The sequence below is a fragment of the Hippopotamus amphibius genome, chromosome 9 (assembly GCF_030028045.1).
Source record: "Hippopotamus amphibius kiboko isolate mHipAmp2 chromosome 9, mHipAmp2.hap2, whole genome shotgun sequence".
NCBI classification, from domain to species: Eukaryota; Metazoa; Chordata; class Mammalia; order Artiodactyla; family Hippopotamidae; genus Hippopotamus; species Hippopotamus amphibius.
Window position 1 is genome coordinate 123,563,371 of NC_080194.1, and position 23,641 is coordinate 123,587,011.

The following is a 23,641-nucleotide window of genomic DNA, read 5'->3' on the forward strand; positions in this document are numbered from 1 at the left end:
TCCTCTGGACCCTTGGAACTCCAGGTCCCAGGACTGTGGCTGATCCTCAGGCCAGAAGTTGCCCTCCCTTCAGGGCACCCTTAGTCTCAATCATTTTTCCTGGTGTTCTTAGGGCAAAAGAAATAACAGTTCAGTGTACAGGGTAGTTAGGCCCGTATACCTTAATAGCTTTTTGGAGGAAAAAAAAAGTCTTACCAACTCAGTCCCTGTATTACTCTTCTGTGGCTGTTGTAACAAATGCCCACAATCTGGGTAACTTACAACAATAGAAATTTATTCTCTCACGTTCTAGAGGTCAGAGTTTCAAAGTCAAGATGCCAGGCTACCACCTTTTCTTATTTATTTATTTATTTATTTATTTATTTACTTACTTGGCTGCACTGTGTGGCTTGTTGGATCTTAGTTCCCCAACCAGAGATGGAAACCAGGTCCTAGGCAGTAAAAGCGCAGATCCCTATCCACTGGACCGCCAGGGAATTCCCTGGGCCACCTTTTCTACACTCTTTAAAGGGTCTATGGAAGAACACTTCCTGCCTCTTCCAGCTTCTGGTGGCTCCGGGCAATATTTGACTTGCAACTCATCTCTCCAGTCTCTGCCTCTATTGTTACATGGCCTCCTTTTCTCTTAGAGCCTCTGTGTCATCTTTTTTAAAGACACCAGTCATTGGGTTAGGGCTCACCGTACTGCAATATGACCTCATCTTAACTATTTACCTGTGCCAGGACCCTAGCCTCTGAGGTTCTGAGTGGCCATGGGTAGTAGAAGGACACTATTCAACCTAGCACAGTACTTTATTGAGAAAAATATTTTCATATTCCTTTTAAACAATCATCATTATTTTCTAATGGAGTATGTGCACTGTACAGGAGATGGGCCCTGTACAGCTTCTTCAACCTTGGAATCAGATTGAATACAGTCCAAATCCAACTTCCCAACAAAAAAAATACAGCATCATAAAAGTTGAAACTGAATTGCCCTGAGTCAGTGGTATAGAGTATGGTGTCTGATGGATGTTGAGTATTGCTGTTTCCTCAAAACTTTAAAATATCCCTGGAAAATTTTAAATACCTTTAAAGTGCCTCCACAAACAGTTTGGGGACCACAAAACTAGGCCAAAAACATTGCCCCAAGTGCAGGAGTCACATGGTTTAGGAACAGAAGTAGCTGCCATCAGAAGGAGCTCATGCTGGTGGCTCCTGGAGTTGGCGTTTGGGGGTGATTTTTCTGGAGGCAGTTGCACTTTGAGCCCAGTCCCCCCTGGAGGGCCCTGTCTGTGTCTGAGTGGCACCCTGAGCCAGCCAGCTAAGCTCCTAGCCGTCTCCAACACGAGGGGTCAGCACAGGCCTGCTAGGGGTGTCCCTCCCTCTTGAAGGGTCCACATAGACATCACAACCAGGCCCCACCTGCTTAGTTCTGAAGAGGAGGATTCCTGGGATTGAATTTGGGACCTCTCACATCTAAACCAAGAAAGATATCGTTAAGCCAGAATAGTCCATGTGGCTGGTGGTCCTTGGTAACTGCTCTCCCTCACTTGCCTTATGCACAATATGGGGTGTGCCCTCATCTCTGAGGTCTGGAATGCCATGGCTGTGTCTAAGACCATTCCCTTATTGTCCTGAGAAGAAAAGGATGTGGACCACAAGGGTTCGTCCGGGACCTCTCGCACCCAAAGAGAGAATCATACCCCTAGACCAATGAGCCCCTGGAGCACCTTGCTTACCCTTGGTTTTGTCCACTTCACCCCCACTTCACCCTGCTCAGTTTGGGTAGTGTCCCAGATGCCTGTCCCCATGGATGGGAGGCTCGTGGCCAGAGGATTTCACTCACCCTCCAGAGAGGAATGAGGCTCCACACCGTGGGTCCCAGAGTCCGGGGATCGCTTTTCCACCGCGCCTCTGTCTCTGGGACCTCCCTCTGGCGCAGGCTGTCACAGGGACCATGTGTTATTTCCCTGTGGGACCGAAACTCAAGACCAGCTGGCCAGCCATGGCCACTGACCTTGGGTCAAGGCCAAGTTTCGCCCTATTGGAAGCGGGACTAGAGTGTGAAGAAGTCGCCCGGCTAGCTCAGTCGGTAGAGCATGAGACTCTTAATCTCACGGGCTCCTGGGCTCAGCTCCCAAAGCCCCCGTCTGGCTCTAGGTCCCTTACAGTTCCCTTCTTTGTTCCAGAAATCAACTGGAAAGGAGGAAGGTGGTCCTGGCTCGACACACCCCCCGGGTACTAGGTTCCCTCTCCAGACTTGCAGTGGGACCCCTGTGTCGTCCCCGTTCACCCCCCTTGGCTGCCCTAAAGCAGGGTGTGGGGTGGGGTAGGGTGGGTAGTGAGTATGCAGGGTGGGGGTCAAGGGGACCAGGATTTGGACCCAGGAGCTCTCGCAGGCCCTAGGGACTCAACCTCCTAGGACCACTGTAGAAAAGGACGCCCTGTGCCACCTATCTCTAGTGATCTTGACCCCCATGACCCTGCCCTCCCATCTGCAAGAGGGTCCCGATCTTCCCGTTCCACGGGAGGGAGCGACGCTTGGGGGAAACTTCAGTTCCGATTCCAGAGCGGGGAGGCAAGAAAGCGATTTGGCGCCTCAGCCTCCTGCATGCGGGATCCCGAGACCCGTGCGTGGGGCTTCAGGGGCCCAGGCACTGACCTCTCAGCGCAGCAGCGGCCCTGGGCCTCCATCTGTCTGTCCGTCTGGGTCAGCCTCCCCGGTAAGCCCCGCCACCCCGCGCAAGTCTCCGCATTTTGGTCAGGGCGGTCCCGGTCCCGGTCCCGCCCCCTCGCAGCTTTTAAACCTGAGGCTCTAGGGAAGATCCGCAGAGGAAACTGCGGAGAGGCGCGCTGTGGACAGTGCAGACCACAGGGGTCGTTGCTTCAAAGGAGAAAGTGTGAAAAAGTCGCCCGGCTAGCTCAGTCGGTAGAGCATGAGACTCTTAATCTCAGGGTCGTGGGTTCGAGCCCCACGTTGGGCGCAGTTTTGCCAAGCTGCGGTGACGGAGTTCAGATTCTGTCGTGTAAAGCAAGCATTCATCGAATCCTAGCCAGATCAATAACACGACCTTTGGAAAAACTCCCAGACCTCACCCACCGTTGTCTGAACCAGGGTTACAGACCACCATGGGGCTCCGAAAGCAAGGAGACAGGCTACTGGCCTTTATTTTATGATGATTTGACCTCTCGGAGGGGACCTGCTGGCTGGGGAGAGACTGCCAACCCCAGGGCCAGCTAGTTCCTAGAGAAAGTAAACAGCTTGCAAACCAGCCAGTTTCCAGTCCACACCCTGACCCATCTCCTTATCTAAATTTCACACACCAGGTCAATATTTCCCCTGTCCCGAATCACCCAGGGCGGGATACCAGACCCCCTAGGGACAGCCCCTACATCCCACTGAATTATTCAAACGAGCCAGCCACTGTTTACCTCACCCTGCCTTACTTTTCCCGCGGAAATGATTTCCCCAGAACCGTAGGAGTCTCCCAAGGAGGTCTTCGCCCACCTTGCGGCGTTTTGCGGATCAACAGGGAGAACCAGAGTCCTCTATTCGCGTTCCCTTCTCCCGCGCCCAGGCTGGCAGCCCTGGAGCCGGGGGCATAAAGCGAACCGTCACCTCGTTTCCCCCTGTTCCTCCTCCTCTAGAGAATCTAGGGCGGAGGCCACACCTTAGGGCCTACCTGATGCCAGTCCTCTGCCCCCTTCCTGCTCCACAGCCTCAATCCACAGCCCCACGGCTGTCAGCCTGAGGCTCGTGTTCCCTTGGAGAACAGGTAATCTTCCTGTAAGGTGCCCTTCGGCTCACCCAAGCCTCTCGTCCCCGCCCCACCCCGCCCCCACATTTCTGCTCTTCACTCCCCTGGGCAAGAATTAATCCCCCGTGGTCCAGGAATCAATCCCACCCCCTAGTCCGGGCTGAGCGGCCCCTCTTTCTGCCCCTGCGGGCCTGAGTTCCCTCGGTCTCCCGGCTGTGTGACTCCAGTGCCCCTCCCAGTCCACTTCTAAATCAGCCGAAGCGGCGGATCGTTGGGAATACTTGTGAAGGAAGTATTGGGGACAAACATGGAGAGGAGGCTCGTTGGTCTAGGGGTATGATTCTCGCTTCGGGTGCGAGAGGTCCCGGGTTCAAATCCCGGACGAGCCCAACTTCTGTATCCTGGTGCTTCACTGTTTTACAGCCCGGGGATCGGAGACCGAGCCTAGAAACTCATCCAGCTGTTTGTATTGCGCTCCACTCCCGGCCCACCCCTGCTGATCCCGCCCCGGGCCCCTCATTTCCTCCCCAACTTGGGGCACCACATCGCAGGCAGCCCTTGAACGCGCCCCTTCCCCACCGGTACACGCCGCTCCGCTCCGTTCTTATACCCAGGCAGCTCTTCCCTGGCTGGACACCGGTTTCTTCCGGCTGGTCCGATTGAGATGTACTGCTTTAAGTGCAAAAATACACATTGGCTTTTGAAAACTTGGCCCCCCAAAAAGTAAGAAGTCTGATGACTTGTTGAAATGATACTTTGGATATATTGTTAAAATACATTACACTTAATTTTAACTGTTTACTTACATTTTTTAAATCTGTGGGAATTCCCTGGCGGTCAGTACAGTGGTTAGGACTCTGCGCTGGCACTGCTGGAGCCCCAGGTTGATCCCTGATCTGGGAACTAAGATCCTTACAAGCCACGCGGCGCGGTCAAAAAATTTTAATTTAATTTTAAAACATAAAAAAAAATCTGCTGCTAGGTAAGTTTAAATGGCAGATGTGGCTCGTTTTTGTGGCCTTCAGCAATAGACTGCGCTGGGCCAGAGGCATGACTTTAGTGGTGGGGGACAGAGGTCCTGGGTCCAAATGCTGACAGAGCCAGTAGGTGTTAACACTTTCCTTTCTGATTTAGGGCCTGCAAGGGGGGTGGGGGGGCGGTCTGCATTCCTCCCAACCCAGGCTCTCAGCTCAAGACATTTAGCCCTGTAGGCCTTAATTTCACCACCTGTTAAAGGCGGACAGTTCTGATTCAGAACAATTTATTTAAAAGGCTGCCCTTTCCCCCACTGCTTTGTAGTGCTAACTTTTACAAATGTGGTTCTAATACTGCTCTGCTTTGTTCCATGGTCTTGTTTACCCTCCTGACCATAACAATTTAGCTTTATAAGTTTTGGTATTTAGGAGTGTAAATCTCCCAAATTTGTTTTTCTAATTTGTTTTTGTTATTATTGGTCATTTGCACTTTCATTTAAGTGTTGGAATCAACTTGTCAATTTATACAAAAAGAACTACTGGGATTTTGATTGGTCTAGCATTGATTCTGTAGATTAGTTGGGGGTGATTTGATATCATTACCACAATGAGTCTTTCAACTCATGAACATGATGTATCTCTTCATTTGTCAAGGTCTTCTTTAATTTATCATAATAGTGTTTTGTATTTTTCTGAGATAGGCTTTGCACATCTTTCATTAGAATTTTTGCTAGGTATTTGATTTTGTGGATGCTATTGTAACATATCACTTTGAATATAATTTTCTATGTTTTGCAGATACATAAACACATTTTTGTATATTAATCTTATATTCAGTGACGTTGTGAAACATTTATTATTTTATTTTTTTTAAGTATTTATTTATTTGCCTGCGCCAGGTCTTAGTTGCTGTGTGCCAGATCTTCATTGCTGCTTGCAGCATCTTTTAGTTACGACATGTGGGATTCAGTACCTTAAACAGGAATCAAACCCTCCCTAAACAGGGATCGAACCTCCACCCCAGCCCATCCCCCCACCCACCCCGCAGGTTGGTAGCTAGGGAGTCTTAACCACTGGACCACCGGGGAAGTCCCATTGCCTATAATCTGTAGAATTTTCTACGTATTCCTACATGACCTTTGTGAATCACGGCAGTATTATTTAATTATTTCCCATCCTTATTTATACCCTTTAATTATCTTTCTTGCCTTATTGTATTAAGACCTCTAATAAGATGTTAAATAGAAATGTGATAGAAGGCATTCTTGTTTTGTTCCAGAATTCATGGGGAGAAGCTTTCAAAATTCTTCCATTAAATATGTTTCCCATCTTTTAGTTTAATAGTAACTATTTGTCATTTATTACTGCTATGTAACATTCTCAAATGTAGTGGCATAAAGCAGTACTTTACTATGCTCATTGATTCTACTGGTCAGGAATTCAACAGGAAAGAGCAGGTATAACTTGTGTCTGTTAAATCTGGGACCTGGTTGGGAAGACTTGAAGTCTAGAAGCACATGGAGGATCCTTTAACAATACATCTGTCATGTGAACTGAGGTGAATCAAAGGCTGAGCTCAGCTGGCACTGTGGAATGGAGCATCTGCACATGATCTCTCCATGTGGCTTGGGCTTCCTCACAGCATAGAAGATGCAGCCTAATTGAATTTCTTACCTGGCAACTTGGAACCCCCACAGCATGTGTTCTACTGAGCAAGATGGAAGCTGCATCCCCATTTATGATCCAGCCTTGGAGGTTCTACAGTGTCACTTCTGCCATACATTATTGTATGAAGCAGTCACAGCCCACTGAGGCTCAAGGAGCAGAGACACAGACCCCACTTCTCAGTGGAAAGAGTGTCAAATAATTTTGTGGTCACTAAAAAAAAGTTTTATTCAGATTCACAGATATAGAGAACAAACTAGTTGTTACCAGTGGGGAGAGGAAAGGGGGGAGGGGCAACAAGGGTAGGAGGTTAGAAGGTAGAAACTATTAAGTAGAAAATAACACTGAGGGGACTTCCCTGGTGGCGCAGTGGTTAAGAGACACGGTTCAATCCCTGCTCCGGGAAGATCCCACATGCCGCAGAGCCACTAAGCCTGTGCGCCACAACTACTGAGCTCATGTGCCACAACTACTGAAGCCCATGAGCCTAGAGCCTGAGCTCCTCAACAAGAGAAGCCACCTCAGTGAGAAGCCCGCACACCACAACAAAGAGCAGCCCCTACTCTCCGCAACTAGAGAAAGCCCATGCACAGCAAAGAAGACACAACACAGCCAATAAATTAAATTTAAAAAAATTTATAAAAAAGGAAGAAAGAAAATAACACTGGGGAATATAGCCAGTTTTTACAACTATGAATGGAGTATAACCTTTAAGATTGAGAATCGCTATATTGTACACCTGTGACAAACACAATATCGTATGTCAATTATACTTCAATTTTTAAAAGCTTTGATATAGAATAGATTGTACACATTTAAAGTGCACAGTTTAATACATTTTGATATTTGTATACACCCAAACCATCACCAGAGTGAAGATAACAAACATATTCATTATCCTCAAAAGTTTTCACATGGCTCTTTGCCATTTGTCTCTCTCCTACTCCTCAAGGCCAGTTTGCTGAGAGTTTTTATCAGGAATGGAGGTTGGGCTTATCAAATGCCTTTACTGCATGTACCGAGATGATCATACGGTCTTTTTTTAGTCTATGAAATGTACATTGATTTTTAAATGTAAACATTCTAGATAGACAGTTTAAAAATACATACCAGAACTTTAAAGATGTTGCACCTCTGTGAGATGCCCCTCACCCCCCCACCCCCCCCCCCCAGCTAGCCTCCGTGGGTTCAGCCCCAGGTGGCCCCAGCTACCTCCTTTCCTCACCTTCACGGGTGTAAAGAAACACCGGTTCCCCAAACTCGGGGGTCCTAGAAGGTGCAGCTCTCAGACGTGGCTGACAACAGTTTCTGCCACAGAACCCACCCCAGCATAGCGATTCCAAAAACGTGACCGATTACCTTGGGTGGGACTCGATCCTACAATCCCTGGCTTAAGGAGACCAGTGCCTTCTCCATTAGGCCACCGGGGTGCACTATCTAGGCGCTGGCTTCGCATCTGGGATCCTCCCCCTTCTACGCTTCCGGCGCGCGACTTCTGTTCCAGCGTTTTGCTGTGCTGGTTCCTTTGTTTAGAGCCCACGGTGGACGTGGAGTACAAGCATCCACGTGCCGGGTCCCGTTGGATCTCGGGACCGCCCCAGCTCCGCGGACGCTCAAGTTCTCGCAGCGCCCGGTGGGGACGGAGGAGGGAGCTGGGCGGTTGGTGGAAACCACCCTGCGTGTGCCTCTCCTGGACTGGACCCCGGACCCCAGAACACCGAGCCTAGTTTCATCCTCCCCTTCGGGGTATTGGGAACGAAACTTCCCCCAGGCCCCTTCCCCCAGGGTGGAGAATCCCGCCTCTGCCCCAGATGGGGGAGTCAGGGTCACCGAGGACCGGGATCCCTCATTTTCGTTCTGGCTTTTTGGTTTAAGGATAGGATGCTAGCCTTGGGGGTGACGGGCCCTTCGCGTTTGGGGCATCCCCGAGTTTTCAAACCCTGTCTGATTCAGGTGGGGCAAGCCGGGAAGGCTCCGAAGCCCCCTCCAGGAGGAGGAGTTCCACTATGTCTCCCCATTTTAGTGCCCAACACAAGGGAGGCGGTCGCTGAGGATTTTTCCTGCTGGAGTAAGTGTCCCTCACCCTCCGTGCATCTCCCTGGAGGCGCGGGGGGGACAGCGCGACCTTAATGGGAAGGACCCTGGGAGCTGCGGACAAGGACCAAGGCGGGGGTCTGAGGTGGAGCGCTCGGAACCTCCGCACTCGTTCTCGGGCCCGCGCGGCATCTTGTCCCATTACGACACCCTCGGGGCTCGGACCCAGGACCCGGCCCGGTATCTTGCTCAGGAAGAGAGAGGAGGTCGCATCTGCTCGGATTCCGGGCATCCAGGCTGCGGTCTCAGCGACCCCAGACCCCAAAACGCCCCACCGGAGCGCGCGGCAAAGGGGACCCGGTTGTCTGCGGTGGAGACTCTGGTGAGTGGGCCACTGTCTAGGGATCAGGGCCCCGACATTTCTCTGCGGAGCTAGAACTTGGGCCGCAAGTGGGAGACAGCTCCTAGATTCGGCGCCTGTATCTGCCGGCAGGACTTAGAGGGTGGAAAGAAAAGGCCAGGTAGGAGCCGCCAGTCACCTGGGCCCCGCTCGCACTTAAGCCGCCCGGCTAGCTCAGTCGGTAGAGCATGAGACTCTTAATCTCAGGGTCGTGGGTTCGAGCCCCACGTTGGGCGTGTCTCCTACTTGGGGGGGCCCTTGTCACCTGCCCAGGCTTTTAACCTCAGGATCTTGTCTGGGGATATCTTCCCGAGAAAGTAAACACAAACTCCCAGGCTCATCCTATGAGGAGGAAGAGGAGACCACTTTTTGGGGTGTAATTTTTCCCTCGGGGCAGACATTGGGGGTGGGGTGGGGCTTAAACATAGAAAGGCAGACCCCTCCTTATGGGTCTGGTCTAGGTCCTACTCCCCTACTGTCTGGGTTTCCCTGCTTCACTCATACCCTTGGCTGGGTCGATATGGCCCCCTATGTTCTCACATTAAATGAGACCCACATTCTACTCCTCTCTACGGGTGGGTGGTAGGTTGTCCTACAGCAGAAAAGCCCAAGTAGGGATGCTGGGTGGAAAGCATCCAAACCTGGGGATGGGGCGAGAGAGAGGATCTGTCTCCAGAGGAGGAGTGGAGTGGGCAGGAGGCCAGGCAGGAAGAGGACACCCACCCAGGACCCAGGGCCCTAACACCCTGTTGCCCTTTGACTGAGGATCTGTGATCACACCCCTTCTCCCAGCAGAGGAACAGGCTTGGATTTCATACCTCCCTCAGTCTTCTCTACTGCTGCCTCTGCCTCTGCCTTTGCAAGCAAAGGGCCTTAGGGCAGCTCCTGACCCCAGAGCCCCTGTGCAAGGAACTCTACCAATCTGCTCCTCCCGACCACCCTGGGCTCTGAGCCTTTATCTGCTGGAGCCTGAAGCATGGTAGGAACCCACACTTGGTCTCTGGAGGGCCCCAAAGTGTGAGAATTAGGTGGAGGGAGCTGAGGACCCTCCCTGGTCTACCTGCCTCCAGGGCCCCAGGCTCTGCCTTCCTCTTAAAACAGCTCCTTCCCCCGCTAAGGCTGCTGCTGCTGTAGATGCAGGGGGATTGCTGAACTGAGGCTCTTATCTCAGGGATGTGGCCTGTACCACACCTTGGACCTGCCTTTTATGGCTCTGGACCTTTGGGTTTGACTGAGGTCTCCATCCAGACACTAGGGCTCCCAGCGTGAGTAAATCTTACTATCTCATTGTGGAGCCCAGACCAGCCTGGAATCCACAAAATAAAATAACTCATACGACACCCCAAGATGTGACCTCCTGGGCTTTTCCAGACATATTCTGTTCAGACCTGCAGGAGAGAGCTGGGCCCCCCTGGGGAGCCCTTTACAACACCCTGGCCCCTGCAGGGGTGGACAGAGAGGCTGGGAGCCCAGGTGACAGACAGGATAGTTTAGGGAATAAGGAATAGACATGTTTAAAATTAAACCTGATCCCAATGTCAGGGCCAATTTCTCTCTTTTTTTAGGGGCCAATTTCTGGGGTCTTCTACCCTCCCCTCCCAAATGTAGGCAGCCCCACACCCTCTGCACCCACCTTCCCTGCCCCAGCCCTGTGATGCTTCTCTCCAGGGACCCCTTCCAGCACCCAGGAGACCCTGTCGCTATTTGTAGTCCTACTGTCACTGTGGTTCTGTGGGCAGGTTGGTACTCAGTGTATCCCCAGCCTCAGCTCAAGGCCTGGCTCAGCCAATGGTTGTCAGAAGAATGGACGACACAGTCCCCACCCAACAGGGAGCAACACCACTTCCATGGAAGGAAGAGAGGCAGGGGAAGGAAATGACCTTGGTGGATTTCTAAGGGTATATCTCTAGCTTTAGGATTGAGAAGCCCTGGATTCAAATAGTGGACAAGCCCTCCCCTTGCACTCAGGATACTTTTGTGGTGTGGATAGAATGGCGGACCCTGATTCTAGGTGCCTTTATGTTATGATGGAGAGCAAAGGGGTTGAGACAGGAGAGAGTAAAGAGAGGGATTCCTGGAACCAGAGCCCTGCCCCGCCCCCCCCGCCCCCCCCCCCCGTCCACTTTGGGACACTGTAGACTGACCCATGTCCCTGAACCATGAATCCATACTTCTGTGCACAGACTCTATCCCTGAACCTCAGTTTCAGGAGAACCCTGTGCTTCCTGGAGAGATCCTGAGCTGAGAAATCTCAATGACGAAGTGGCTTGTGGTTTGGGGTTTTGGGCCTCCCCTAGGTGTGGAAGATCCAGGACACAAATCCTGGGCAGTTCTTTTAGGGTTGAGGGAGGGTTGCAGGACCAGGATCCTCTATCCCCCATCTGGACTTCACAGATCTGGACCCACAAAGCCTGGACTCTCAAGGACCTCCATTTACCCATCTGTAAAGTGGAGATAATAGCAGCTCATGCCTCAAAGATTTGTTTGGGATATTAAGTTACTTAATTTTTTTGGTAAAGCATTTAGAACAGTGCCTCAAGACTTCTGTCTGAGTTTCCAGCCTGTCTGCCCACCCCAGGCCACCCCAGCCACCTCCCTGAGCAGGACAATTCTAGGCTGGTGGGAGCCCAGGTTTTCTCCCTGTGGCCCCTCCCAGTTCCTGGGGCCCCTCTTGCCTCCCAAGCTTACACTCCTCCCCACCCCTTTGGGCAAGAACCTGAACAGTCTTGTCCCAGATTGGCAGCCGGAAGCTCTGGATCCTGAGGGCCTGCTCCCATCAGGTGATCTGGCTAGACTCACAGTCAGGGGTTCAGCAAAATATTTCAAGAGCAGGAGGTATCCATGGGTCAGGCCTGCTTTCCACCACCCTAAGGAAAGGGCTGGGTTCTCACATCCAGGGCACCACCTCAAGCTGACTCATCCACCTCCCCTGGCCTCAGGGTGGTGCAGGGACCTGGGCATCAACAGGTGGGCCTCAAGCGGTGACAAGGCTCAAAGAAAGACCGGATTCAACTCCGTGCCCAGCACCATCCAGGAGCTCAGACTGCATCTGCCTTTTGGGGTTGGGGTTGAGGGCAATGTATGCAGCTGAAACGTCCATGATCTGGAACAGACCCTGGCGACGCCCTGCGCGGAAACGCAACTTTGGATATTCGGCAATAGCACCTATGTGGGCCGCTCGTCATTTCTGGCGGCGAGATCAGCTCCGGCGGGTCGGCTCTGAGTTCTGTCCACTTTGCAGGGCTTCCGGTGTCCCCCCAAGCTAGTGGCCATTTGTTCGTCCATTGGTCAGTGTGGCGTCTCAGCCCCCACCTGGCACAGCTGCTCCCTGGCCTGGGGACGCTGCAAATTCTAGGCAGTCGAGGCACACAGGGTGCCCCCAGGGAACTGCACGTCCACGCTGACCTCAGGACCTACCCCATCCAGTCATTTGGGGGTGATCCACAGCCAGTCAAGTCCAGAAACTTGGCCGCAGGATGTCAATCACAGCTGCCCGGCTAGCTCAGTCGGTAGAGCATGAGACTCTTAATCTCAGGGTCGTGGGTTCGAGCCCCACGTTGGGCGGGAGTTTTGCTGCTTATTGTAGATTCCCACATGGGTTGGTTTTCTGCCCCCAGCTGTCCACTGCCGACTAAAAAGTGCCCTGTAGGAGGCACAGTGAGCTGAAACAAGTTGCTGCTCACCAGGAGAAGCCATGCTGTGCCCTGCTCTCGGAATTGTCTGCTCCTTGTAGCGGGTGGGCCTCTCATGAGGGCTTCTAGACTCCCAGGACAAGGCAAGAATCAACGCCCTTTAAGGCCGACAGATACAAGATAAGTGTGAAAACCTGGGCCCCTCCGGGAATTGGACCCTCTTGCACCTAATCGATTGAGCCATCCCACGGAACCGCCTCTGGCGTCTGGCTCAGAGACACGTTGGGGCAGAATTTGATCCAGGTGTCCATCACGTAGAGGACCCAGGTGTCCTCAAGTAAAGGAATGTTCAGTAGTTCCAGTGTCAGTCTTGCCTCCTTTAGGAGGCCCAGGAATTGGTCCCTGTGTGGGGCCGCTTGCGGGCGAGCTGTTCACCCTGGAACAGGCTGCCTCACAGAGGCTGCAGCAGCTCGGATAATCGAACCCTCTGTCTGAAATCTGATAGTGGCTGCGAACCCGCGAACCCACAGAGCCGGATTCGCAGGTGCGCGCACTAACAACTGAGCTATCGGGGCGAGCTTCACATGAGCCTCTGGAAGAAGAATTGGGAGGGGAAATAAGTGTGGCGTGGTGGCTCGTTGGTCTAGGGGTATGATTCTCGCTTTGGGTGCGAGAGGTCCCGGGTTCAAATCCCGGACGAGCCCGTTCTTTTTGCTCCAGCGTCCTCAGAGGAGGACAGAAGACCGACCAGGTGGTGGTCTTCCGGGGAGAAGGGGAGACGCAGACAGCTTCCTCTGAGAGTGGAATCCTGTGGTAACCTCAGTCGAAGGTGACGGTTCCGGAAAACAGAGCAAAGGAAAGTGCATTGGTTGTCCTAGGGATACAGTCCTCTTATGGTTCGGGATGACTACTGCCCAAGTTCCAGGTGAGCCCTACTCTTACTTAAAGCTGCGTTTTAGTAGTGAGGAGAGGGAGGGAGAGACACTCCCGGGCTGCCCTGGGCAGAACTTGGGTCCGGGGCTCGGCCTCGAGGCCTTCCCAGATGAGAGCGAAGAAATCGCGCCATGGATCCGGAGGGGGTTGGGGGAGTGGTTGGACGAGTCGGGGAACGACATACCGACTGCAGAGACTGCCCCAGAACCCGACCCCCCGACTCCTGAAGGAGGCTCTCGCTGTTCTAAGGGCGGCGTCCTCATACTCCCCAACCTGCGGGCAGGAGGATCAGCCTCCTCCCCCTGCTGAGCTGGAAGGGGCATCTTGACCCGCCCTGGTGCGCGGCCGTGGTTGGTGGGGCTAACCTGTCTCCCTCCAGGGGCCACCCTCCGCCCCGACGCCAGGCCATCCTAGGGCATCTGAGGCCAGGACCATAGCTGGCTGGCTGATTCCGCCGTAGAACAAAGCGACTCTCAAAGTCAGGTTGGAGGCTCCACGTGCGAAGCTTGCTTTCTTGGTTTTGATCTCGCTGCGGCGGGAGAGGGGAGCGGAGCCGGGAGAAGCGGCAGCAGTGCGGGGGAGGCAAGGCGGTTGGGCTCTTTCCTCCATGCACTCCGCAAGTTTGGTGACCCATCACTGGGTGCCACGACTTGGGAGTTCGACGTTTTCCCAGGCAAGCGTCCCAGAGATCGTGGCTCCAGGACCCTCGGCGCCCTCGCCCGCTCTCGAGCGGTCCGCCTGCTCTGCTAGTTCCTCCCCGGCTTTTGCCCCGTGGGTCCCCAGTGCGCTCGCGGCTACGAGGAGGCCTGCGAAGTGACCCAAGAGCGGCGCGGGAACTTAAGGCCGGCCGCCCTCCCTGGCTGCGGGCTCTTTGTCGTCCGAGCACGGAGGAGAGGCGGCGGGGGCCACCTCCTTGGAGGAGGCGCAGGGGCTGCTGTCTTCTTTGTCCACACAGGGAGCACTGGGTTTTCTCCGCGCCCATTGGTCCTGGAATTCAACACTTCTGGGTGGGTCTGAAATTGGAGCCTCCCCGCCGCACCACTTCACTACTCTCGCGGGTCCCACCCCCGGAATGTCACAATGTCATAGAGGAGAGCCACGAACCTCCGCTTGCGTGGCTCGTTGGTCTAGGGGTATGATTCTCGCTTAGGGTGCGAGAGGTCCCGGGTTCAAATCCCGGACGAGCCCTGCTTTTTCTCTCCAGTTGCGGATCTCAGGGCCCACTCAGTGCTGCCCACTGTCGTTTTAAAAATTTCATTGAGGCCCAGTAGCCAAAGCGTCTCCACGAGTCTTGCAACAAGCTATTGATACCTTGTCAGTCCGAGTTCGAGGCACCGAAGACGGGAGAGGTCTTTCCTTCCTCTGTGTATCAGGAGCCTGTTCTTCGCCAGTTGGAGGCCTCTGAAATGTCAAGCCTGGGCCCCATACACCCTCATCAGGAGGCCAGGGCCTCCGCCTGAGGTGAGACGATGGGCTGCTGGCATTTGCAGCCAGTGTCCCGGGCACATCCCCATCCAAAACCTAGTCATTCTACCTGACGTGGCCTGCCGCGTCTCTCCTTCCCTGCCGGCGGTCAGCAGGAGTCCCAGGAACTCCGGCGCCGGGTACCTGGTCCTGCGCCCCAGTGCTAGCCAAGAGCCGTGTCCCCTCCGCCCTGTTGTGCAGCTCAGGGGGCCACCTTTGAGGTGCAAGAAGTGGACACCGGGAGTCCAGACACGGATCACCCGGACCTGCTATCACTGGAAAGCTCAAAATCCAAGCATTTGAAGAACGATAGTGGGTATGTTGTTGGTCTGAGGCTATTATCCCACGTGGTTACATCTCCACCCCATGCCCCACCAACGTCAAGCAATGGATTCATGAGAGCACACACCTTATGACTATCAGAGAATACCTCAGACCTGTAAGTAAGCCTAACAAGAATTTCAAAAACTCTACAGCGGTGGACATCTGTTGTGATATCCTGAGATGGTGATGGCTCTGGACTCCAAATTCCTACAAAACAGTGGCTCAGTGGGAAGGCACCTTTCCTCCCAGTACCCAGGAGTGAGAGGGAATCGAGAGGGAGATTACCTCCTCCAGCCTTTCCCGCTTCCCTGGCGCGTGGGCCCAGGAAAGCTCCCCCGTGCGGTCTCAAGTGCTTGCCGGCAGATGCCTTCAGCATGTGCTGGAAAAAAGAGTGCCATGGTGTGCCTCCCATAGGATCTTAAGGATGGTTACACTGGAGAGGAGGAAGCAGAGAAATGGGTGGCAGAGAGTCTTCCTTTTTGTTTGGAAGGGTGAGTTTGTGCGCCATGAACCAAGGATAATGAATAATCCAATGCTGGGAACCTGAGGATCAATTGGGGGTGGAGTTGGGAGGGGGGAGACTCAAGTAGAAGATTTAATTTAAAGTGACCCTTGACTGGTAAGTCCTTGAGCCCTAGCAGGAGTAAACAACGATTTTCTGTAGAGAAATACACTTTTATTCTAGATCTCACAGGATTCCCCACATGAGGAAAATGGACTACTTACAATGAAAAATAACGAGGAAATAAGGCAACATGAGCAACAACCAGACAACGGAAATAAAATTGGAAAGATTTCAGATGCCAAGATTATCAGACACAGACTATAACACAACTATCCTTATTAGGTATAAAGACATGAAAGACAATGATGAAAATACATTTGAGAACAGGAGGTATGTAAAATGCTCTAGAAGAATTAAACAAGACTAAATTTTTCTTTTTTTTAAATAACTTTTATTGAGATATAATTGACATACAATAAACTGCATATATTCAAAGTGTATGATTTGATACTTTTTCTTATTAGTAATGTATACATGGCAAACCCAATCTCCCACTTCTCCCCCCCCACCCCCACCCCCCTGCTTTTCCCTCTTGGTGTCCATATGTTTGTTCTCTACATCTGTGTCTCTATTTCTGCCTTGCAAACCGGTTGATCTGTACCATTTTTCTAGATTCTGCATATATGCCTTCATATACAATATTTGTTTTTCTCTTTCTGACTTACTTCGCTCTGTATGACAGTCTCTAGATCCATCCATGTCTCTACAAATGTCCCAAATTTGTTCCTTTTTATGGCTGAGTAATATTCCATTGTATATATTTACCACATCTTCTTTATCCATTCATCTGTTGATGGACATTTAGGTTGCTTCCATGTCCTGGCTGTTGTAAATACTGCTGCAATGAACATTGGGGTTCATGTGTCTTTTTGAACCATGGTTTTCTCTGGGTATATGGCCAGTAGTGGGATTTCTGGGTCATATGATAATTCCATTTTCAGTTTTTTAAGGAACCTCCATACTGTTCTCCATAGTGGCTGTGTCAATTTACATTCCCACCAACAGTGCAAGAGGGTTCCCTTTTCTCCACACCCTCTGAAGCATTTACTGTTTGCAGATTTTCTAATGATGCCCATTCTAACCGCTGTGAGGTGATACCTCACTGTAGTTTTAATTTGCATTCCTCTAAGAATTAGTGATGTTGAGCAGCTTTTCATGTGCCTCTTGGCCATCTGTATGTCTTCTTTGGAGAAATGCCTGTTTAGGTCTTCTGCCCATTTTTTGATTGGGTTGTTTGTTTTTTTGATATTGAGCTGCATGAAGTGTTTATATATTTTAGAGATTAATCCTTTGTCTGTTGATTCATTTGTAAACATTTTCTCCCATTCTGAGGGTTGTCTTTTCGTCTTTCTAGTTTCCTTTGCTGTGCAAATGCTTTTAAGTTTCATTAGGTCCCTCTTGCTTAAGACTAAATTCTTCTATAGATAAAAATATGCAAAAAATGAAACAAAACTCAACAGATGTATGTAACAGTTGGTTTAAAAAGATGAGATAAATGGTAAACTAAAAATATGTCAAAATAAATAATACAAAAATAAACAAAAAACTAAAATATCCCAATATGATTACAAATTAAGCAATACACTTCTAAAATTTCCATGGGTTAAGGAAGAAATTACAGTGGGATTTAGAAAACACTTCAAAATAAATGGTGATGAAAATACTACATACCAAAACCTTTAAGACATGGCTAAAGCAGTAGTTAGAGGGAAACTGATAGCCTTAGATTGGTATAATAGAGAAGGCAGGTTGAAAACTAATAACAAGACGTTAGAAAAAGTACAGCAAAAATAAACCCAGATAAATTAGAGCAAGGGAAGAAGTGATGAAGAGATTAAAGTAATGAAATTGAAAACAAACATACAATAGAGATTAATGACAAATTCTGAAGACAGGTCTTGGGGAAAGCTAATGTTATTGATAAAACTCTGCAAAAACTCATTAAGAAATAATGACAGATGACATGCATAATCTGTATCAGGGAATGACTTCAGAGTTATTACATAATTGCATTTTATTATCATTAAGAAAATAATAAAAGCATATTCTAGACAATTTTGTAAATATTTAGGAAAAATATGTAATTTTTTAAAAAATAAAATATGCCTTATGGAATCAAACTGTAATAAAAATGTAAATGATCTTAAAGCTAATAAAGTGAGTCAATAGTTAAATATTACCCTCCAACGAAAATTCTTGACCATGATGCCATCAGTGGAGCACACTAACAAGCATTCAAGAAATAAAAATTTAATCTCATACAAAATCTTGCATAGACCAGAGAACCTCTGAACACATTTTATGAGGCTAGCATAACTCTGGTATCAAACTAACCACGGAGAGCATGAAAAAGACATGTAAAAGCACGTAATCTTGCTCATGATAATAGATGTAAAATCTTAAAACATTAGCCAACCAAATCTTATGAGATGTAGAAAGAATAAAATGCCACGGCCGAGTTGAGTCTATCCTAGGGAATGCTAGGTTGATTTGACATGAGAAAATCGATAAATGTATTCAATAAATTCAGGGGAAAGTATTTGATACAATCCAACTTCCATTCATGACTTTTTAAATTCTAAGTAAATTAGCAAAAGAAGGTAATACCCATAACTTCTCAAAATTATCTACAAAATACTGCGGCAAATTTCGTATTTGCGGTGAAACCTTGAAAACATTCTCTTTGAGGTTAGAAATGCAACAAGGATGCTGACACTCTACTTCTAGTGAACATTTTATCGGAGACAGTGGGTCACCTATACACTGCTGGTGGGAATGTAATATGGTACAGTCACTCTGGAAAACACTGCGGCATTTTCTTTAAAAACTAAACATGTGGGCTTCCTAGGTGGCGCAGTGGTTAAGAATCTGCCTGCCAATGCAGAGGTCACGGGTTCGATCCCAGCTCCAGGAAGATCCCACATGCCGCGGAGCAACTAAGCCCGTGTGCCAAAAAAAAAAAAAAAAAACTAAACATGTAACTATTATATGACCTAGCAGTTTGGGTATTTATCCCAGAAAAATGAAGGCTATGTTCACACAAAACCCGTACATGAGTGTTTATCGCTGTTTTATTTGTAATAGCCAAAAAACTGGAAATAATCCAAAGGTCCCTCAGGAGTCAATCGTTAAACTAACTGCGGCACATCTCGCCCTAGGTCTTCACCCTTGCGCCGCTCCCTCCGTCCTCCTTTGCCCAGCTGCTTCTCCCTACTCCGCCGGACGTCAGATGGGCTGGCCGGGCACTGAGGCTAGACTGGGTTCCCCAGCTGCGGGGTGGTGAGGGAAGCCCTCGACTAGAAGCACCTTTGTTACAGCGGGGGGCGGCGATGGAGAGTGGAACCCGCAGCGGGGAACCCCCTGTGAGACCGAGGAAGCTTTGGCGCCTGACCCGCCCCTGGTGCCCGCGTGTAAGTCATTACCTAGTCTAGGTCCCATCACCTTCACCGTACCCCGTCAACACGTACGACCATAGAGAAACCATGTGGTCGCCCGGCTAGCTCAGTCGGTAGAGCATGAGACTCTTAATCTCAGGGTCGTGGGTTCGAGCCCCACGTTGGGCGGGCTCTTTTCCTGGTTTGGACCTTTTGGAGTCCTGAGAAACTCAGCAGGTAGGGATTAGTGAGCATCAGGTGGATACCAGGACACCACACCTGGGGGAGCGGCTATTCCAAGCAAGGCATTCCTGTGACCTAGCGTCGAAAGGCATTCGACGCTGCCCCGCCAGACCCGGAGCTCCTTGCTGGCTTTTACCCCAGCGTGTCCCCAAGCACGTTCCTGGATGCAAGGAGTGTTTGCGAAGTGACCTAAGTTCTGGGCAAGGACGCACAGATCGACGGCCCTTCCTGGCGGTAGGCTTGTTGTTGTCTGAGCGCTGAGACCATCGGATTTGGGCGGGGGGTAGGGCGCAGGGGCTACTCTCCACTTTGTGGGCACGAGGAGCTCTGGGGTCCTTCCCTTGCCTACTGGTCTTGAGCTCAGCACTTCCCGGCAAGTTAAGATTGGAGTCTCCTCCCTGTGCCACCTCATTGGCCTCCCCGTTCCACTTGCGGTTCCCCACGAACTCATAGAAGATCGCGAAAGCGAGTTTTTCGCGTGGCTCGTTGGTCTAGGGGTATGATCCTCGCTTAGGGTGTGAGAGGTCCCGGGTTCAAATCTCGGACGAGCCCACACATTCTTACACAAAAATAGTTCCTCTCCAGCGATATGGGAACTATCCCAAGGACCGAGCCGTGGGTCGTCGAAACCTAACCCCGCAGGAGACAATTAGAGAAAAAATTTAAAAGCTTCATACTGGTTCCAGGTGCTTTTAGCAGAAGTCTTGGGAGTCCAGCGGTGCGGAGATCCCTGTGCAGGGCCCTCCGCCCGTGGCTTAGGTCAGGTTAGGGAAAAGAGAAAATTCGTGAGAGGCAACAGTCTCCCAACTTCACGTACCTTTCAGGGTTCAAGACCAGCAATTACTCCAGCGAGACTCAAACATCCCTGCTAAAGTGTCCAGTAATGTATCCGCCTTGACTACCGAGGCGGGAGGATGGGTGAGGCACTTAGGGCGTCCCAGGCCCTCCTTTCCCTTTCTTTATTCCCTTTTCTTCCTCCTCCTCTTCTCTCCAATTCCTTGTCACCCTTCATCTGGGCGCTCCAGGTCTACCTTCGTCCCGCTGCCCAGACCGGAGGCTTGGCGGACTACCTAGTCCTGGGGTCCACGCCGTCAAGACGGGGTCCTGTGCCCCTTCCTGAACGTCAGGCTGTGATAATCCCCGCCCCTTTTTTTTTTGGCAGCTGGGGGGTCCAAGTGGGGTTTGACTTTTAAGGAGTTCCAATCCCAGAGAGCTGCTTTCCGTAAAGGACGAAGGTTCCCCGCTTTCCAAGCAATCGTGGGCCAGGGTCACCCCTCAAGCCAAATCTCCTCTTTCTTCCAAAGTCCACTGTGGGAAGACATTCGGGAACCTTTCTGAAACACTGAAAATGTTGAAGTATGTGGGCCGAGCGATGGGATTCAGAATGTCCTGCTTGAGCAGTGGAGGAGCTGAGGGTGCGGGGCGTGGAGACTAATATCACCCTGTTTGGTCCTGAGGGATGGCTGGTTAGCCAAAGACGGGTAAGATTCCTCAGAGGAGGAACAACCTAAGACAGGCACAGCCGCAGAGGGGCCAACAGGGGTGGTGCATAGAACCTTCCTTATATCACCGTGTTTGGCCCTGGAGGATGACTGGTTAGCCAGAGACGGGTAAGATTCCTCAAGGGAGGAACAACCTAAGACAGGCACAGTCGCAGAGGGGCCAACACGGGTGGGGCACAGACCCCCAATATCTGAGAAAGGTCTCCTGCCCCCAGGGCTGTTTTGCTCTCCACCCCCAGCTCAAATCCACACCTGCTCAACTCGGACCCAGGAAGTAAACAAAGATAATTGCCTCAGTCATGTGAGGCCTTTGATTGTTTATGAGTGTAACCTGAGAATGTTAGCCCACGAACTCAATAAAAGCAGCCTGGGATGAGTCAGCGGGGCTCTTGATCCGAGAGGTCTTGAGCCCCCCGGTCCCACTTTTCTCTTCAGTCTGTGTCTGTGTCTTCTTCAAGCTTGCGGCACCCGTCACTCGCCTCTAGTCGCCGAGCTGGTCTCGGCAGTCCACCGCAGAACTCCAAGGCTAACTGTTGACTTAGATTTCCTGGGGGGAATCATCTCACTCCTAATTTCTTTAAAACTTTAATTTATTGATTAAAAAATATTAAAAGCTTTAAGGAAGTTACAAAGAAAAACACTCCGGCAGAGTCAAGGTTTCCAGCAAGACGAACGGGCGGGGTTTTGGGGACCAACCATCTCGCTAAAAACAGCTGAAAATGTTGGATATTAAAAACAAAACCAACAAACCTCAAAACAGCGAAGAGCTTGCCTTTGGGAAAGTAAAGAAATTCCGGGCCCAATTTAAACGGATGTGGAAAACCAGAGGAATGCTGGAGCCCCAAACCTGCAGTCCCAGCAAGGACACTTGCCAATCAGGCAAGCGTGACCTCCTCGGGCTCTAGAAGACCAAGGCAGAGATTAGGACCTGCTCCGGGATTCCTCCTTGAATCTGTGACCCCCAAAGATAAGTATGTAAAGAAACACACCTGTCCCGCCCCAACGAGCCGACAGTTGCTTCTGCCTGGGGTCTCCTCCTCCTGCAGCCTTCCGCTAAAATGCAATAGATATAAGACCAGAACCTGTGCCGAGACCTTGTGCATCCGAAGGACGAAGCACACCCCACGAACAAGGGGCCTGCGTCTACGGCGTCCTAGTTCCTCTCAGTGACGGCCGCGTTCCTCCAGACTGGTTGCTGTGTAGTCTCGGGGGTGGCAGCTCCAGCCCCTCCCGCAGGTTCATCCGAGCCTGTGATCAGACTGCCAGACTAGCCGGACAAAGTAGATTAGAAGACTCGGTAACTGAATCAAAGTGTGTTCTCTGATTCTGTCCTGGATCTTTTTTTTTTTTTTTTTTAAGCCATAAAGGACGTTATTGGAGGAAATTCGAATATGGACTGGGCGTTAATCTTGTTGCTCGAATGATAAAGGATAAATTTGGGGTGGGATGGTGGCAAGAGGAGTCTCTGAGGTCCCAGGAGCTCTCCTGGGGGGAGGGGGGGAGAATCTTGAGAGGCTCTGGATTCTGCTGAATTTTTACCTTTGGATAAATTACAAGCCTCAATGAATAAAGAAGAGTGGGTGGCGAAGAAAATTGCAGGGAGTGTGTCCAGATACCGGGGATTTCGGCTTTGGGAAGCTCCAAAGGAAGGGGTTTGGTCTGGCGCTGGGCCTGGAAAAGCGAAGTCCGGAGTAGAGACTTACGCGTGCCGGCAGCCTCCTGGACGTGGGCCAAGCCTTGAGTGAGGGGGCCCAGCTCAGGAAGCTGTGGAGGAGGCTTTGACTTCCGCCTGCGGGTGAGTCTCTGGGGGTGCGGAGGGGTCGCCTTCCCTTGCATGAGGTGTTGGTCCCACACCATCTTCCTCCAGCCCTGCGCTCTCTCTGGTCTTCTGTCCAGCCGGGTCCCGGGAGGACCGAAAGTTTATCACACACACTGCAGGGTGGTCCGGCCCGACGTGCCACCGACTGATCCACCCAGGGTCCCTTACTTCTCGCTGAATCTGTCATCCGAAGGAGAATTCAGGGCATTCTGGAACTTGGGACTCCTTCTGGAGGAAGCCGAGGAGCCAGACTCCGCGCAACCCGCGCTGGAGGAGCCACCAGAATGCAGGGAGAGGAGAGCGCGGCGGGCGGCGAGGGCGCGGTCTGCACAGCAGCTCCGCCTGGAGCGGCAGTTTGCTTTGTTCACGACTGCGTTCCTGGAGATTTGTATAGAGGCTGGGACGTTGTAGGGATTCAGCCAAGTTTTGAGTAAATACCCAAACCAATTCTTGGATCACTTTCTGGCCACTGGTGACGAGTTATTCCTTCTTTCTCTATTCTCAGGAACGTCCTTGGTAGTGGCCTCAGTGGCCTAATGGATAAGGCACTGGCCTCCTAAGCCAGGGATTGTGGGTTCGAGTCCCACCTGGGGTAGTATGAGAGGCAATCTGTATTTAGCTGGAGAGGGAGCGTTTTGGGTTACGGATACATAGAAAAGTTGCCCTTCATAGGGAATGCGACGTGAGATAAATTAACATGTTTCCTTCTCTCCCAACAAAGGAAAAGGAGGAAGACCGTGTACCCACACATCTTAAGGGAAAAATGAGTGGTTTCATTCTGCATTTTGGAAAGCAGTCTGGTATACACACCTCTTTGATCCTCTAATTCCACTTCTGTGAATCTATATTAGAGACAAAACTACCGATTTAGGATGTTTTATTGCAGCAGTTTGGTAAACAATAAATAAAAGGCATAGGGGAATGACCATTTGTAGGAGAGAGATGGAATACATTTTGCTTCATTAATAGTGT

At 50.9% G+C, this 23,641-nt stretch overlaps 9 non-coding genes across 9 annotated transcripts; all 9 read left to right on the top strand.

Annotated features, from left to right (window-relative positions):
- Positions 1–2,893: 2,893 nt before the first annotated feature.
- Positions 2,894–2,966, top strand: TRNAK-CUU (transfer RNA lysine (anticodon CUU)). Its single transcript has one exon. It is a non-coding gene; the product is annotated as a tRNA-Lys (tRNA).
- A 1,091-nt stretch (positions 2,967–4,057) lies between these two features.
- Positions 4,058–4,129, top strand: TRNAP-CGG (transfer RNA proline (anticodon CGG)). The gene has a single exon. It is a non-coding gene; the product is annotated as a tRNA-Pro (tRNA).
- A 4,847-nt stretch (positions 4,130–8,976) lies between these two features.
- On the top strand, positions 8,977–9,049 carry TRNAK-CUU (transfer RNA lysine (anticodon CUU)). The gene has a single exon. It is a non-coding gene; the product is annotated as a tRNA-Lys (tRNA).
- A 3,255-nt stretch (positions 9,050–12,304) lies between these two features.
- On the top strand, positions 12,305–12,377 carry TRNAK-CUU (transfer RNA lysine (anticodon CUU)). The gene has a single exon. It is a non-coding gene; the product is annotated as a tRNA-Lys (tRNA).
- Positions 12,378–13,077: 700 nt separating this feature from the next.
- On the top strand, positions 13,078–13,149 carry TRNAP-UGG (transfer RNA proline (anticodon UGG)). Its single transcript has one exon. It is a non-coding gene; the product is annotated as a tRNA-Pro (tRNA).
- Positions 13,150–14,494: 1,345 nt separating this feature from the next.
- TRNAP-AGG (transfer RNA proline (anticodon AGG)) lies at positions 14,495–14,566 on the top strand. The gene has a single exon. It is a non-coding gene; the product is annotated as a tRNA-Pro (tRNA).
- Positions 14,567–19,221: 4,655 nt separating this feature from the next.
- Positions 19,222–19,294, top strand: TRNAK-CUU (transfer RNA lysine (anticodon CUU)). Its single transcript has one exon. It is a non-coding gene; the product is annotated as a tRNA-Lys (tRNA).
- A 534-nt stretch (positions 19,295–19,828) lies between these two features.
- On the top strand, positions 19,829–19,900 carry TRNAP-AGG (transfer RNA proline (anticodon AGG)). The gene has a single exon. It is a non-coding gene; the product is annotated as a tRNA-Pro (tRNA).
- A 3,291-nt stretch (positions 19,901–23,191) lies between these two features.
- Positions 23,192–23,264, top strand: TRNAR-CCU (transfer RNA arginine (anticodon CCU)). Its single transcript has one exon. It is a non-coding gene; the product is annotated as a tRNA-Arg (tRNA).
- The last annotated feature ends 377 nt before the right edge of the window (positions 23,265–23,641 follow it).